Source organism: Grammomys surdaster, unplaced genomic scaffold, assembly GCF_004785775.1.
Source record: "Grammomys surdaster isolate TR1022 unplaced genomic scaffold, NIH_TR_1.0 125702, whole genome shotgun sequence".
NCBI classification, from domain to species: domain Eukaryota; kingdom Metazoa; phylum Chordata; class Mammalia; order Rodentia; family Muridae; genus Grammomys; species Grammomys surdaster.
Window position 1 is genome coordinate 1 of NW_021620537.1, and position 12,422 is coordinate 12,422.

The window sequence follows — 12,422 nt, forward strand, 5'->3', positions numbered from 1 at the left end:
TCCTCTCTCCTCTCTCTTCTCTCCTCTCTCTTCTCTCCTCTCTCCTCTCTCTCTCTCCTTTCTTTCCTTCTTTTAAATCCAGTGCCAGAAGCCATGGACATGATACATGCCAGGCAAGTTCTCTGCCAGTATAGTTCTGGGTGCCTCATCCTTTTACGGGCTTAGCTGTCATTATACCAATCACAACAAATGTCTGCTTCAGCTAATCAGTCTCACCAACTGTGTGTAAGTTTACTATGTGTTATTACCCAGATATCTAGGCTTTGCTTATATGATTTACCCGGTGTGGAATGGTCTTCCTCTCTCCTGGCATTTACTCATAAACATCCCTGCTAGGAGTCCATTTCCCATGCTTCTGTCTTCGATGATGCTAACAAGAAGTGGCACCAAGCTCTCACTCATTTCTCACATGAAGCTTTTGCTCTTGTGCACATCTTACTCTTCCCAACCAGAGTGTACATTTTTTTATAACTATGGATGATGTGTTAAAATATTCCCTGCAATGTTTATTTGGTATAGCTAAGGGCATAGTAGAAATTCAATAAAGAAAAAGCTTTATTAGCTGATTGAATCACATGTACTCCTTTAATTCCACTTTAAATATGCAGTGTGTGTGTGTGTGTGTGTGTGTGTGTGTGTGTGTTGGTATGAGCATGTGAGGAAGTGCTCACAGAGGGTGGAGGAGGGTGTCAGATCCTCTGGAATTGGAATGATGGAGGTTGGTTGTAAGCTGCCAGATGTAGGTCATAGGTGGAACATGGGTCCGCTGCAAGAGCAGTATACACTCCTAACCGCACGCTATCTCTCCAGCTACTGGCAGGCACTGGTAAAGTGACAATTACAGAAAAAGAATTCCTAATGAAATCCAACTCCTAAAAGACATCAAGGAAGTAACTGAATTAAGAGAAAAGAACCTACTAACATCAACATAATCACCTGACACCGGTAGCCAGAGGCTGGTGCTGGCTTATTCTAGTTGAGTCTACCAAAATGTTAAAAATGAATATTCAATAGGATGTCTTCATTTGATATGAACAGACTCTCCAAACTATTCCTTCTCTCTAATGAAGACCACCCTGATGGAAAAGAGGTATCTGCTAGCTAGCCTCTCCCGGCATTTCTGTGTCAGTGCTTCTGGCTCAGTCTTGTGATAAACAGCTGGCCCAGTTTACTAAAATCAGCACTCAAACTCAAATCAAACTCAAATACTTGGCAAGAGCAAGAGCCCAGGGGAGTTAACAGCTGAATCAACAAAGCCCCTCACTATCCTGCTACCATATTAGAAGTCTGTGTGGGATCTCTGCTCAGAGCCGACCCTACTATGCCTAGAGAAACTGCAAAGCATAATGAATATCATTTATATGTTTCTATTATAAGCAGAAAAAGAAGTTTAGAAAGAATATTTTATGTTAACGCAAATGATATTTTTTCTGGACACCTGTAATACCACTCTATGAAGAACAGAAATGTACAGGTGTCCATCTCATTACTATAGCAATTTCATAATTTGATGGAATAAGAAAAACATACAGAACAGATATGTTCTGAAGTGTGATAAGGTAATGTTTATCCAGATGACCTCCAGGGAAGGGAAATTCTAATCAATGCCTGTGGCAAATCCCCATGTTTATGATAGCTTCCACCAATTTTTTGGCCTACACTTATAGCTGCTAGGATTGAGAGCTTCCTGTCTGCAAGGAACTAGCAGGAGCTGTTGGCCAGTCTTCAAACAGATACCTGATCACATGGTGTGATTGATTTCAGGAGTATCGAATTTTCCAATCATCCACAGTGGCACAACACCTCTCCAGGAGTGATACCTGGGATTGGAGTGGCACAACACCCCTCCAGGAGTGATACCTGGGATTGGATAATCATAGACTTTTTGTTACCTTAGTTTCAGGATTCCCATTAGGATTGAAATAGAGATGTCTCTGAAGGGAAAATACATTGCTTTTAAGTGTCAATCACTCACTACGCAGAATGAAACTTATTCATCTGGTCCTTCACTAAAAATAGGGTTCAACTGAAGGACAAATATCTGTCTCTGTCTCTGTCTCTGTCTGTCTGTCTGTCTGTCTCTCTCTCTCTCTCTCTCTCTCTCTCTCTCTCTCTCTTTCTCTGTGACATACACACACAAAATACATATGCAACAATTGTGTGTACACTGGATAACTAAGAATTCATGGCCAGGGGAAGAAAGGATAGAAGGGAAGATCAGGAGGCCCAGGAAAGAAATTCTTTTTACCAAAACTATAGTTTTCTCCAAGGACTGAGCTGTTCCTAGCCTTTCAAGGAATGCCGATTTAATTTCATTTTATCACATCTTAAACAAAATGCAAGGAGGCTTCTGGCATATTGAATACTAACTTCTAAAGTATGAGCTACTTGAATATAGGACATATGGTAATTAACCTCAGTGTTCGGTTGTCAGTGATTGCTCCTAAAAGCCCTATTGGAGATGAACAACAGAGTTAGACTATCTTTTTTTGTTGTTGTTTTGAATGGAATTTAATATGAATCCAGAAATTAAGTCATCATTTGAAGAACTTATGTGATAAATACATTATCAATTTATTATATTTTATATAATGCCCATTAACCTCATTTGTGTGTGTTGTCCTTATGTACACAAATGCAGGTGAATGTGCAAATGTGTACACATATAGCTGAAAGCTAGAGAACAATCTCTACTGTCATTTCTCAGAAGATCATCCATCTTGGTTTTTTTTTTTTTGAAACACTGTCAGTTGCATGAAATTGGCCAACCAGGCTAATCTGGTTGACCATTGCGTCCTTCTGTCTATATCTCCAAACATAATTACAAACATGCACTATCCTGTCTAATTTTTATATGGGCTCTGGTGAGCCAACTCAGATGCTTGTAAGTAAGGCAGGCACTATACTGACCGAGCTACCTCTCTATCATACTCATTTTACTTTGTGTTCACATACATTCTATGTGTTATTAATATCTGTAATTTATCACTGCCTATAGTCATACAACAAAACATGTAATTTTCAACATGTCTGCTAGGGGTCAAATTAAATGTGCACATTTTGAGATTAGTGTACTTTTTCTTCCCTCCACAAGTAATTACTGGAGTCTGTGGTCTTAGGCTTTTTCTATTAAGTAATAGATGATAGATAGATAGATAGATAGATAGATAGATAGATAGATAGACTAAGAGAAGCCTGAAAGACAGGGGTCTGGTAGAGCTCTGAGTTTTAAGAATCAACCAATCTCACACATTTTCATGCTTTTCAGTTATGTGTATGTATTTGGTGTGTGTGTGTGTGTGTGTGTGTATGTGTCAGTCTGTCTGTCTGTCTGTGCATGTGTGTATACATGTGTGCATACATGTGTGTATACATGTATGTATTTAGGCATGTATACCTGTGTGCATACATGTGTTGGATAAGGATGAGGAAGACATCAGAGATTAATGTTGTCATCAAAGATCTAAAAGATGTAGGGATGGAGGTTGCTATCAGAACACTGCTTATTTCACCACAGAATGGCGGGATCTACCACAGCTCTGGTTGTAGCTGCTGTGTCAGCGGCAGTGTCATTGTGACAGCAGATTACTAAGACTCCCCATCTTTGCTGTGTAGTTAACTGATTTAGCAAATGTATTCTTTTCCTGTATAATTACAACGGAGAATTAAAAGTTTGCATTTGTTTTGGTTAGACAATAGTCACTTATAGTTTTTTCTGCGTTACCAGATTTCTTTCATAATAATATAGTCTGAAGGGGTGTGGGCCATCAGACTATGCTGCATAGCAACACCCTAAACCACTAAACATAATGTCATACTGAATGGATTTAGGAAAGTAAAAGGTGACTGCCCCAGGGACATCCTGACAAGAGACAGATACTGCAGATGCTGAGAACAAACTTTAGTAAGCTTCATCGGATGCCAGTTCTCTGAGGTGTTCAGAGTCCAGTGACTATCAGTGTAACGGACAATCTCTGATAGGACAAATTAAGCACAGTATTATTCATTCTGTCAGCAGTAAGAAGGATTGGCCACTGTGGACTCTGAAAGTAAAACAGTCTATATGGAGGAATATGGCCACCCTCTCCCATACGCTGAGTACTGTGGAGACTGTCATTTTCAAGTGGAGGCCCATGAAGCCCTACTGCCTATACATTCACCCTAGAAGACCCTGTACAATGAGGGAAGGGGATGACTCAGGCAGATGCCCTCTAGCTTGTGACAATCTTCAGCAAGAGAAACATGCTACCTTCAGGAGTCTAGGGGAGAGTCATGCCATTTATAGCAGAAAGTCATGTGTGTTGTGGAAATAACTCTTGGTGTCAGTGGGTCCTGGCAGAGGAAGAACGCTTGATTCTGAGGTATTAAGCGAATCCACACCCAGCATTTCCTATGTTCTCTGGGAACCGCCAAGTCATAAATTGAGATGGAAAATTTTATAACCATGACTGAACACAAACAGGCCCAGTGGGCACAAGAAAAACTGCATGCAGAGATAGCCCAGACTTCCAAGTTAACCCTTAAATACTCATCATATCTTCTTTCCTGGCTTTTACACAAGACAGCACAGGTTGTCATGGAAAGGCAGGATGTATGTACCTGGCAGAACAGGAAGGAAAGTCTGAGCATGATCTAGAGTGGGTCAGCTTCAATGACTATTAGCTGGAGATGGGTAGCAGCTGCATAGCAAAATAACTATGGATACCCTGAATCATGGCCAAGAGGAAATACTTGTCTAATAGATAAATTTGTGAGAGGGATACCAGGTCATTCTATTCCTGGAGAGACAAGACCTAAAGTAAGATGGTGGAGCCATCTGATCAATGGTTCAGGTAGAAGAGACATGGAAGGGAAGTAAAGAGGCATCAGTTAATGTCATAGAAGGGTTATGTGGGCCAGTGCACCAAGGGTAAAGGATTATGTATCACATATTAAGGTTCACTAGGAAGTACATGTCAAAGAAGAATGACTGAAAACCAAATATGCACAATGTCTTATCCAACTGATATTGGCTAGCCCTTTTTCATTGGCAACCTTCCTACTAGATTGGGTAGCATGGAAGTAAAATAGCCATGGTGTCAAAGACATGAGCTATGCATTGGTCTAAAAGATGGACTACCACTTGCTAAGCCCGACAACAGTTACTGATGGTGCTGCTAGTGCAAACTGACAGCAGCAGAGATAAACACATTCACCAGTATGGCTTCATTCCCTCAGGAAGCCAGCTAGCCACTTAGTGACAAATGTACTACACTTGGTCCCTTCCCATCTGAGTGTAAGTGCTTACACTTGAGTACATCATGTGGTGTACTCACTAAAATCCCTCTTCATGGCACTTTTCCTGGATAAGGAAGCTATGAGGGGACCAAGAAGTTGGGGGAGGTGTGGTCCTGTTTACTGTAATTCTCAAGGATACACTGCAGTTCATGTTTCATGTCACACAGCCCTAGACCCTGTGGAGTCTGAGGTCATGGCACTCAAATGTGTCTCTCTTGACAGGAAACACCACGAAGTTCCTGGAAAATCTAAAGTTATGGCTGCCCCTGGGACTCTTCGGGTTTCTTGTGGCCAAATATGAGCAAACAGAAAGAAAAGTCACTCTACAAGCATGCCTAACAGATTCACAGAAAAACGAGTAAGGAGACGGCTTTTACACAGTGAGGCAGGAAGGAATACACGGGAACACAGATGAGAACTTAGGGGCCTCATAGCACACGTCCTTCAGTTATGAAATTTTAGGTTATAGCACCAGGCATAAAGAGGAGAGCGGAGGACAGAGAGAGGGGAACCAGTTGTGGTCCATGGGTGTGGTAAAGGAACAGCAAGCTTTTATAGGTTAGGATTTACATCTGAGAAAAACATTTTCTAGTCACATACACATCAAATGTTCAAAATGGTGAATATCCAGTGGGACAAAAATAAAACAGGAGTTAAGTTCAGTAACACAGAACGACAGCTTTGACTCAGCGCAACAGAACCTCACGTGCGAATCACTGTGGGGAGAAGCCTGTCCCACAGGATCTCTACAATAATCCAACTTCACGGCATGCTGCTCACCGACAGAGGCCATACAGAGGTAACCAGCCGCTGTGGATTCCAGCACTCATAGCTGAGGTTTAAGTCAATGACCCTATTCGTGATCCTACAGTGATACCTCTATCTAAACCTTTAAGATGTACAGCATTGAGCGATATAACACGTTCAATGGTATGCATGTATATGTCATCAAATGTGGCAATTATTCCCAGTTTTAAAAAAAAATTAAAAAGGGAATTGATAGTTTTTTAAAAATCTAGTCAAATATATACATAATGTCATCTCAATTCCTGCATGTACATCAGCAGAAATTACTACCTTTCCAGGGAACTTAGGGACCAGGTGAGGATGTACAGTACTTCCAACTTGGATGCTGTGTTAGCTTCCTCATGGTGCGATTCACTGTGAGAACTGAGTCAGAGGCATAAGAAGCAGGGAAGAAGAGCTCAAATAACGTGAGTGTGGAAGCCACACACAGGCATAGCTGCAAAGCCCTAGGAAAAAGTGATGGAGCTAACTCAGAAGAAAACAGGACTCAAACTTTAAAACAACACTGGGAAATCAATGACCTCTGTGTGCCCAGACAAAAACCTATTAGCAAACATAAAGGTAGAGAAAGTCCACCCAACACTGCAACAGAAAATATAAAATTGGAGCTTGGAGTGATGTTGGTGCCTGACCTTAATCCCAGCACTTGGAAGGCAAAAAGCAGGTAGATCTTAGAATTCCAGGTCAGTCTGATGTACAGGGTTCTGGGAGAGCCTGGGCTACACAAAGAAACCTTGTCTTGAAAATCCAAATAAAAAAAAAATAGGAACACATTTACAAAGAACTATGCAAAACTATCGTGTGGGAAGATTGTAAATAATTCTCAAGAAAAATGGCAGAGGAGATTTGGGCAAATGAAAGACAACCATTGTTCTGGAGAAGATGACTCACTAGTGTGATCCTATCAACACTCTGTTAATCTATCAGCGTAGACTCTAGCCAATAAAAACAAAGATGGTATTTTAAATGAAGCTAGATAAGACTGATGCAAAACTGTACATGGGAAAAATAATGCAAGCATACACGGAGAAATACTGAAAATGAGAGGCTAAGAGAACTTGTAGCCGTTAAAACATGCCGCAGAGCTCGGGCTGTGAATGAGCACGAGGCCTGTCTGTGGGTCATGCTAGCACAGCAGAGCTCACTGCCCTCAACCCTCACCTCCCTGTTACTCTGTGCTATGGCTGTGTGGGATAGATCTGGGAAAGGCTGGCCTCTGCCATGCCATGGCTGCTACCCACGTGAACGCACAGTAGCTGTGCTCTGCCCGAGGTCAAGGTGGTTGAAAGTTTCAGCGTTGAGGAGGGGAGTGGGTCTTTCACTCCCACCCTAGCTGAGAGGCCAGTGGCCAGTGATGGTTGCTAAAGGATAGAGTCACTTTTCTTTCAGGGAAGGTGTCCAGTGGTAGGTTTCGCATGCCCTAGAGAATGACCACACACACATGGGCATATGGGCTAGTTGGACTCAGCAGGCTAAAACTGAGGGGGGGGGGGAGAGAGAGAGAGAGAGAGAGAGAGAGAGAGAGAGAGAGAGAGAGACAGAGAGAGACACACACAGAGAATCAGAAACAGACACACAAAGAGAGACACAGAGAATAACAGAAACAGAGAGACACAGAGAGAAACAGAGAGAGAAGCAGAGAGAGAGAAGGGGAGAGAGAGAGAAAGAGAGAGAGAGAAACACAGAGAGAAGGAGAGAGAAAGAGAGAGAAAGAGAGAGTCATGAAGTTGGGAGGCAGATGAGAGATATGTTTGGTGGGAGTGGGGTCAGAGTTAGAGGGAGTGTATACATGTGTGACGGTTTCAAAACTAGTTTTTAAAAGGAGTTACAAAATAATAAAACCTAGGTAGCGACTGGGAAGATGGTTCTGAGGTCAGGAGCACTTGAGGTTGGTTAAAGGCACTAGAAGACGGGAATTTGAGTCCAGCACCCAAGCCTCTGACCCACAACCATCTGGAACTCCAGCTCCAGGGAATCTGACATGTTCTACTGGTATCCAAGGCACTCACAGTCTCCTGCAGGCACACACACAGTAAATAAAAAATAAAATCATAAAAGTAAATAAAAACCAATCCGCAAATGTCTAGTCAAGGTGTTTGCTTCCTCTCAGTTCTAGCCTGGGATCCCCCACAGCCTCTAGCTACCACAGACTCCTGCCTTTAGATCGGATTCACCCAGGCCTCCCAGAGCCATGCTTTCTCTTCTTGCCTGCTCCAGCTCCTCTCGGATTAAACGGCAACTGGAAGGTTTTCACAGCAGAATTCACTAGTGTGAATTCTAGTCACTAGTTCTGCAAACTTTCTTTTGTTTCTTTGAATTATAAACATTGCAGAACACATTTTTTTTTCTGTGCCACACTCCGCTGCAGTGAATGGTACTAATAATTTTACAAGATTGCTGAATCATAGGCCAGACAATTTCCAGGCAGAGACTTGGGGAACTCTGACTTTCCCCAAAGCCTAATGCTTTCCTGGTTTGGCAATGGTTTCATTCCGTCGAAGTGAAGGTACTTGAGTGGTAAAGAACAGGAAGTTAAAATGTATTCGCTGCCATTACAGTTTTTACTCTTTAAGGGAGCACTTGGAGCTCAGGTCTATGGCTTCTATCCACACTTGGTTTTCGCCGATCTGTTCATGTTCCCCTCAACCCCTCCCTCGCTCCCTCCACAGCCTCCATTCTGTTCTCGTGCTACATCTACCTTATAACTCTCTCCTTCCACCCCAGCCTCCACTTAAATCTTCTTTCTTCCTTCTTATTGTCTGGTCTCTAGTTCCCTGCCCTATCCCCCTGTAATACCGACACATATGAAAATAACAATCTAGAATTTGATTATGAGGGAAAACTTGTCATTGTCTTTCTGGGTCTGGGATAGTTCAGTTAAGATAATACTTTCCGTTTTCCTACAAATGTCATGATTTCATTTTATGGCTTAATAAAATTCCATTGTGTATGTATGCCGCATAAAATGTGGTTGTTGTTACTGGTAATTATCCACGGGATACCCTAAGTGAATCCTTTCATCACTGTGGGGACCGGCCCTAAGCATCTAGTTCCCCCCCCCCCCGGTTCTTCATGTGATACTTATGTATAGTAAAGGTTGAACATAAAGTCACAGTCCTACTTTTGGCAAAACTTAAGTACGTTTTCTAGTCCAGACCCCTAGTGACGTCAGCACGTTCTCTAGTCCAGCCCCCTGGTGACGTCAGCACGTATGCTAAGGGGTCTTAAATTATCGCTCTGATTCAGAGCTTTCTCCTCATTCTGCAAGGAACATACAGCATCCCGAAGTGACCCTCTAGAAGTATAAACCAGGAGCTGGGCAGGAATTAAGAACACAGATGCTCTTCCAGAGCACCTGAGCTGGATTCCCTGTACCCGAGTTGGGAATGCACAACCCTCTTTAATTTCCATGCCAAGAGTTTCAACACCCTCTACTGGCCTCATCAGACAATTGCATGCATATGACCCCCATAACCCCCCTCTCAAAGTATTAAGAAAAATAAATCTTTTCAAAAAGTATAAATCAGAAAAGGTCACGCTACTGCATCACCTAAGCCTCCGGTAACTTTTGATATTAAGCAAAACAGGCTCTTTCTCTCATTTTCTCTCACCTTTCCTCTCCCTCCCTTTTCCACCCCCCTCTCTCTGAGTCAAGCTTCTGCCTATGGGGATGTTGAGGTGTTGGCAGCCAGTGCCCATTGTTCATGTTAACCATACCCTGCCTTGCTGTATATGTGTTACTGTATGTGAAGTAACCTCATGAGGGTATCACTACAAGTATTCCCACTTTGTTGTTGAAGTAAGGTCTAGAGACTTTAGAAAAAATGGCCCGAGAGTCTCAGCCTACCCCTTTCTTAGAGGAGAAGCAGAGGTGGGAGGATCTGTGTGAGAAGGTGCTGGGAAGAGAGGGGTTGCTGACATTCAGATGTAAAGTGAATGAATGAATGAATGAATGAATGAATAAATAAATAAATAAATAATAGTGTCAGCCTAACTTCTTGATTTGACTTAGATATCAACTCTTGATACTCTTTTTTTCCAGATATTAACTTAAATATTTTATAACCTAAATAGTGAACAAAAGTCATCACAAAAGCCTGTATCTAGGTCTTGCCATTCACCCTCACTGGTATCTCTGTAACCGAATTCTGCTTTGGTGTCATGATATCAGTGTATGCTGAGGATGGATACAGCATTAATATCATAACCTGATGTATTTCACCTGAACAGTGAATATCTTTCTGTCAGTGAGAGGGGCCTCTCCTATGCCATGGCTTTGGTTAGTAATGCTTGGATCCAAGTTTGGCATCCATATCAATAAACTGTACGGCACTCAGGGGGAAAGTCTTCAAACTATTTTCATTGGTTCTTCGAGAAGTCCATGTAATGCCTGCTCACCCTCAGCTCCTCCCCTGACAATCCTTCCATTATCTTCTCTTCCTATCAAGCCCAGCTTGCGTTGCCTGCTAGTCTTGGGGTGGGGCCTGCTCTGGTATGTGGTCTCATAATTAAAGATCCAAGACCGTTCCGCTCTCAGCAGCTATCGCGTACTAACAGCTATTGGGGTTACATGTCTACCTTTCCAAATGTATGCTGGGATTTTGCTTGGCTAGAGCTTGCATGGGTCTTGTGCGTTCTGGCACCAGCACCTTGAGCTCCCATGTGCATTTGCCTGGTGTGTCTGGGATGCACTGCTTCCGTGATATCATCCCCCACCTCCGGCTCTTACAATCTTTCTGCCTCCTTTTCCCCAAAGATCTCTGAGCTTTGGGGTGAGGGGTTCAAAAGTCCCAAATTTCAGCACTAATATAACTCAGACATTATCTTCAAGATCCTCAGTCACCCCCTTATTGGGCATCCAGGAACCCCAGGCTGCCCCCATAGTCTCCTGCTGCTAAGGCAGTACCCCGCATGGAAGCTCAGCATACCTCACCTCTCTGTGCCACTATGCAGAGATGAGGTCTGTATGCTGCTTCACGTGGTTTTGTTGTCATTTGTTCTCTATCCATTTTAAACATTTTCTAATTTCCATTGTGTGTGGTCTTTTCCCTTCACTTAGAGTGTGAATTGATCAGGAGTGTGTATTTCAGTCACCAAAATTTATCTTACTGCCCTTTGGTTATTAACTCAAAACTTAATTGTCGGGGTAGAGACACGGTTCAGTGGTTAAGATCATTTGTTACTCAAATCATGGGGATCAGAGTTCATATCCCAGCACCTACACTGGACAGCTTACAAAGTGCCTATAACTCCAGCCCCAAGGGATTCAGCACCTTCTTCTGACTGCTATGAGCACATGCACACATATGAACACAGACTCACCCTGACATACACACAGAGACACATGTATAACCATAAAGAACAATTCAAACAAACAAACAAACAAACCCCTTTAATTGCAGCTTAGACAAAGAACATAGACATCTGGGAGATGGGCACATAGATTTACTATTTCCACACCTTGAGTCATAAACTCTCCCCCAATGATTGCATCTGCAGCAACTGTTTCACGTAACTCCAATGGTCATCAACTCTTGTGTGCTATAAGCATCTGCTCACTCTCCTCCCAGATCCTCAGGACCATGGTCTCTGTGTGATCATGAGATTCATTTGCATATACGACAAGCATTTCCATCCCAACAGATCAGAACCCGAGGTCTAATTTCCAACCACCTGGAATGTCTTCCTTTCTCCCTTCTGCTTTTACTCTCCATTTGTAATAAAGATCCACATTTTATCCAACTAGTCAGGCAAAAGTACGAAAATTACATCCCAACCCTCTCTCACCAGTTGGCTGAGCTGAACTGCATAGTTCCAATGCTATAAATTACATTCCTTGAGTTGCTGTTGAAACCGTTTTTACCTTTCACAGACGAAGTCTCAGTACCTCACAGCTAATCCTTGACTCTACCACACTGATCCTTCTAACAATCAGAAGGATTCGGCTCCTCATAATGCCGCCTTTTTTACATCTGTGAACCACGCATCTAAAAACTTCAAGCCCCAGAATTCCATTTTCCTGCTTAGAAACCTTTGCTCAAAGCCTACAGAATAAACATGAACTTGACACCCCAAAACCAGAAGATATCTGCCTATTATGGAAATACAATCATTTTAGCTTTGATTTGATATTAAATGTTAGTTAAATTCTTCAATTTCCAGTTACATTAAAAGTGTAAAGCTGAGAAGAGTGGGTATAATTACCAGCTACACTCTACATGTTCGCTCCTGTATTCACGGGCAGGTGTGACTCTCGCCCCTCACCAAAGCAGCCCCTTTTCCAGCAGAGGAGACCGTCACAGAAGTCCACAATTAATCACAGTGCAAAGAAAATCTGA